This window comes from Sturnus vulgaris, chromosome 3 (assembly GCF_052056855.1).
Source record: "Sturnus vulgaris isolate bStuVul1 chromosome 3, bStuVul1.hap1, whole genome shotgun sequence".
Lineage (NCBI taxonomy): Eukaryota > Metazoa > Chordata > Aves > Passeriformes > Sturnidae > Sturnus > Sturnus vulgaris.
In genome coordinates, this window is record NC_142245.1 from 21,256,500 (window position 1) to 21,262,499 (window position 6,000).

The following is a 6,000-nucleotide window of genomic DNA, read 5'->3' on the forward strand; positions in this document are numbered from 1 at the left end:
CTTATTCAAAGCACAAAAATAAATATTTCTCCATATTTTCTTAGTGACTCATGACCCTGAAATAAAGCAGTGGCAAAATACAGGCAATCTCTTCCCTCAAAATATTTGCAGGAATTGCATGTTATTGCCCATGTGTGGGATTTTGAAAATACATCAGTAATGTGTAAGTGGCTCTGGCTCTAAACACAGAGGGAGAAAAGATGATAAATCAGTATCAGTTCATTCTAAGTAACTGATTAAGATAAAGGCTCTGGTCTGTTTTCATTGCAGTTAACACTGAAACTCTTCTGCCTTTGAACAGCTTCCTCTTACTGTTTGGGCTGTGGAAATGCTCAGAAATCCCAGCCAGCGTTTTGGGCTTTTTGTGCAGAAGTACACAGAACTGACATCATCATCTTTGTTGAAAGCTGCAGTTCCAGGCCTTAATTTCTTCAAATATTTCTACTTAATGATTTTATATTTTTCATCATGTAGTAGGAAGTTTGCCCTCCTCCCTCTGCCCTAAAATAGTTACCATGTCCGTGAGTGGCATCTTTGGTGTTTTGCGTTTAACTGTTTCAAACCTTCATTCAAATACAGCATTAACAGTGATTCTTTTTTTTTTTTTTCTTTTCATTCATATCAAGTACAAATTCTTACACTGATGCCAGTCTTGGGAAGCTGCCAGTGAATTGTTGCTGCTAAGTTTAGCATTCATTTATGACAGCTGTTAAAATGGGTGAGGAGCTTGCACGTTTTCTTCCAGTTAGGAAAATTTTCAAGTAGAACTGAGCTATGTAATTCTGCAGATGCTGATCACTCAATGCTTACTGAACAAATTAAATCGCTATTTAATATCCTTTTTTTACCTTATTCTTTCATATTTTTGTATTCACACGAGAAGAGCAAGATATCTGAAATAGGTTTGCAATTTATAATTTAAAATAGTTGTTTAAATGAGGAATTAAAATAGCACAGATCTCTGAACTATAAATAAGAATTTTTTTTTTCTCTTTCTAACTTGAATTTTCTTAGAGTAATTTTCTTCCCTCCTCCCTCCATAGTCATCTTGTCAACTTGAAAAATGTTGGAAATAGTACGCATTTTAGTAGGATACAGGGTAGTGGCTCCTCCATGTTTGAAAGACACTTGGAGTTCTTTGTAACATGTTTTTGTCTTCAGTGTTAAATACTTTTTGGCTGATTGCATGTTTTACATATGTCAAAAAAACCTGCAATCCAGCGATTTCCAGTGACACCTGGATATCTAAAGATTTTGCAGCTGCACATATACATGAACTACTACTGACATCAGGTGCTGCTAGGGTAGGTGGTGTATTCAGGTCCAAAAAAAAATTGAATTTATGCTTCTAAATTCGGTGATACCAACTTCTCTTAAACACTGAGCAGAAAAATTTATCCTTTTTGTTTTTCCAATCTCTAATAAGGTCTTGCAGTGAAGTAAGTGTGATAGATAAATATAGATATCTATGACAGTTACAGATGTGTGTGTGTATATATATATATCACATTACAGCCAAGGAAAAATTTACTCGAGGGGACAAACTTGCTTTAAAGGAAATGCCACATAAAAGAGGAACTTTATGCAGCCAACATTATCTGTCTTGGTAGAAGAAAGAAATTGCTGAAAATGTAGCATCTAACCTTCCTTAAGCATAACTGCATTTATGTAAGAAAGAATCATCTGTAGTAGACCCATGTAAGTGGGAGTGACTGTAATAATTGGATTATATCTCAGTTCCTTTACTGATTACCTGGCAAATAAATTTTCATCAATATTTCAAAAGAAAAATTCTTTAAGAGGGAAAACATAAATAACTTTGATCATAGAATGACGGGGTCCAAAGTTTTTTTGATTGATTGTTAGGTAGCAAGCAGCTTTCATAGGAAAATATTCAAAGTTGGGGAAACAATAGCTAAGGGACAGTGATGGGATTGGTATAGATCTTTCCTGAACTAACAGAAAATGCAGAACCAATCATTTGTCAGTGGAGTGCTGGGATCTTTCAAATCACATTGAACTAATCTTACCTCTGAGGCTGGCATCACATCAGTTGAAATCACTGAGATTCATGTTCCACAGTCTGGGACTTCTGCAATCTTTACTAATTTTTGAATGGCTTATTTTGATATTAATAGTTTGAAGCAGTTGGGTAGAAAAGATGTGGTAAACCTGTGCTTGATTGTAACATTTGACATTTAACAGGTGAACTTGTTCTGTTCATCCAAGGGACACCAAAGCCATAATCCTGATTTTCATATAAGAGAACTGAGGCACAGAGAGAGAAATGACTCTCAGAAGCCCGAGTTCCCAATGGTATGTTGGTGATCATTTTAGGAATACAATGCAGGTTGCATATACCTTCTACACACACACTGTAACCTCATAAAGTGTGCTCATTTCACGGTGCCTTCACAAACTCCTAAAACCTTGTTTCAACAATTTCCTCTAGAGCTTTGTGACATGCTTTCATTTAGTGGCAACCCTTCATTCATCAAATGTCTATAAAGCTTGTACCTTGTGGTCACCTGCATGAGGATTGGAAGACCTGTTAATCTTTCCAGTACCCAAAGAACTTTTTGACTGTTAACTCTTGTATTTCTAAGTGCAAGAGCAGAATTATATGAATTCAGATGGAATTACTGCTGAATAGTGTTTCTTGGACTGAGGGCAGGGGGACGAAAACTAGCATCCCATTTTGTACATGCTCACAGCAGAACAAAAGCTGAGGTAGAAAACTTAAGCTGTAGTGGAAAATAGTGAAGGGCCATTTCTATTGGACTTGTACCTAAAGAATTGATGCCAGAAGAGGCAACTACTGCTGGAATAGAGGAAACTGTTTCTGGATGTTAACTCTGAATGGTCTTGGTAACTTAGACAGAAATGTGATATCCCACCTGCACAGGCAGAAATGTGAAGCAACAGCCTCATAACAACTGAACATTAATACCTCAATGTCTCAAAAATCATTACTCATACAAAAGAGTTTAAAAGAAAAAAAGAAATTGGTTCGTGCAAAACCATGTCTCCTACTGTATATCTGTCTGTAGTAAGTAAGGTTAGGAATATGTATTTACATTAACAGCCATTAAAACGATTGACTGTTGATTGTGGCCATACTTTTCCTTTCTCTGTAGTCTCAACTGAGCACCCAAGTCCCAAGGGTTCAGAGCAGGGGCACAGAGACTTAGCTGTGTGCAAGCCTGATAAGCATAACACGCGTTCTTAGGAAGGCTCCATAAGGATTTGGGAGGGCTGTTTGTGAGCTAGTGTCTCTACTTCTCAGCCGAAATCTAGTGGCAAAACATTATGGTGGAGTTTCTAAACTAGGGAAATTGTTCTAGAGCAATGAACTGTACCATAGTATCCAGTAGTACAGTGCAAAAATTTGCTCTAAGTAAAATCACCCCTGGTGAAATAAGTGAGTAGAAGGAAATAAACTCTGGGTACTGTATAAAAAAGTGTGTTAGGAAAAAAAGTTCGTTTTTTAGTCAGTAATGTGAGTCTCCCTAATGTTTCTTTTAATTCTCCTGTAATTGAAATGAGAACTGGCCGTGATGTGAGAGACCTTCAGGAACACTTTCAGCGATGATGTTTTATGTACACCTTGTAGCGGGCTGGTGGACACAGTAGCATAATACTAGGCTGAAAATTTTCTGCGAAATAAGAGGCGTGTTTTGCCATCTCATGGGAGAGGGTAAATGGGGACGCAGAGATCTTTGCAAGGGAAGCAGTTCCCCAATGTTACCTTCCCCGTGCCCTCCCCTGCAGAATCCCATTCAGAGGATGAGCTCCAGCTTGGCAGTCTGGCTTGTAAGTCCTGCCACACCTGGCTGGATACCAGGTCCCTCCTCCCCTGCCTGTTTTTTGCTGTGCAAAAAGGCAGTGCCAGGTGGCTACGGCTGTCCTCTTTTCTTCTTTCCTTTTGGCTGGAGCTGCCATCTGACCAGAGGGGTAACGTGGGGAAGGCTGATCCTTTCCCTGACCTGTTTGGGGCTATAATTGCATAGCCCAAAACTGAAAAGGCAGTGCTCTGTAGTGGGTCTTGTGCTTTTGTTGAAAATGCTTGACACTCTATCATCCAACAACAGGGCAGATTAAATGACTGGCACTGTTTTGAAGCATCTTTTATTTTCTGCTTCACTATCTACAAGTAGATACATACAGATTTTGGGACTATCCTTTATATTCTTTTCTGAATCTTCTAAGAAGATTCACAAAATTATCCCTTCTTTATTAAGGACATTAAAAACCCTCACTCTGACAACCCCAACCTCACAACCCATTGGATCATGTATTTTTATAGAAATTGATGAATTGGTACATATTATCTCAGGTATGACAAAGCTCCTGAAGCTTTTTAAACTTGATGTTTGTAAGCTATTACCAAACCATGATTCAGTCATGCAGTGGAAATAGCATAGCTAAAAAGGAAATAACTTGCCTCCTTGGCAGAATTATTGTTACCCTGTGTGTAGGAAAAGCCTTCATAGCTGGCTGCCTTTGCTGCAATCACTGGTGTACATTTTTTCCCAGGATATCCCATTGTTTGCCACTCTCCTTCCGCAATCACTTTTGTAGAGCTTTTGGATGCAGGAGCTTTTTCCTGTTAAATGTTTTGTGCAGCACCTAACAAATTTACCATTCCACCATTTACTGTGCTGTAAATAGCTAATGAGAACATACCTCTGGTGGAGTAAATCTGGTGCAGTTACCCTGTATTTTGTAGCCACTGCCCTGCACTGACACCTGGTTGGGTCTGACAGCAGCAGGTCTCTTGCTCTCCCTTTTGAGAGAAGGCAAGAGAGGACCTACTATTTTGGGAAGCTGAGACCTGTAATCCTGCTAACATCAGAAGGAGAGGAGAACATGCAGCTCTTGGCAGCAGCAAACCCCACTAATTTCTGCACTGCCCAGAAATTAATTTCAAGAGTCTCAAAATTGTCATTAAAATTCAATTGTTTCCCTTCACATTTAGACATCCGCCCATGGAAAAACACCCATTGTGTAACTTCTCTCCCTCTCCCTGGAGGATGGGAAGGTTGCAGCCCTAATGGTGGCTGCAAAGACAGAGGCAAGAAAATGAGCTTACCTTGCTGCCCTAAAGTTAAGCAGTAATCCACATGGCACCAACACTGAAATACCTAATAATTTGGATGTAGAACTTCATTACTAAAGATTTCTCATTGGTTCTGCTTCTGTCTTGGTTATATAAATAGCTACAACTTTATTTTTTATTTTCTTGCTTTTTTCCCCCTGTATAATATAACCAAAATGCCATGGAAAAATGCAACTTTTCAATTTTTTAATTCAAAATTGAAGATTGGATTCTCAGCTAGTATGAACTGGTATGACTTCACTGGACTTTCACTGGCTGCATATCTTGTTTCTAGTCTGTGGCTCTGACCAGGTAATTACCAAATAAGACTTGACCATACTGTAACATTCACATAGAGTAATGGAATTCAGGGTTCTGGCTGAGGTTAGGCAGTTAAATAGAAGTAAATGCATGGGTCTGGGGAATAAGATCTTTTCACTTTTCTCACAGCTTTCCATGATGAACAACTGGATTAAAACTGGTGTTCTCTCCTTCCCATTGGCCTCTTGGCCATCTGCTGAGGCCTGCTGGTGTAAGAGGAAGAATGAGTTCAGTATCACATTTCACTTAGGGGTCTAGAAATGAGCATCTTTAATGCACACCAAATGACCTAAATGACAGGGGAGTGTTTCCAGCAGGCATTCCAGGGCTGTGAAAACAGCCTGGGAACCCATAGGCCAGCATGCTTTGTCACCCTGGCTGATGCTTAGAGAGGCCTCCCTACATGCTTCTGTACACCATTTTCTACCTGTATCTATCCCATCTTGGCAAGCACAGCTTTTTGTGTGCGCCTGGGGATGTACTGATGCATTCTGAAAAGTCAGAAGACTCACTGAACTTTTAAAGCTGGATAATGTCAATGTGCTTCAAGCAGGGTCTAGATGGAGTTGAGGTCCTTCTAT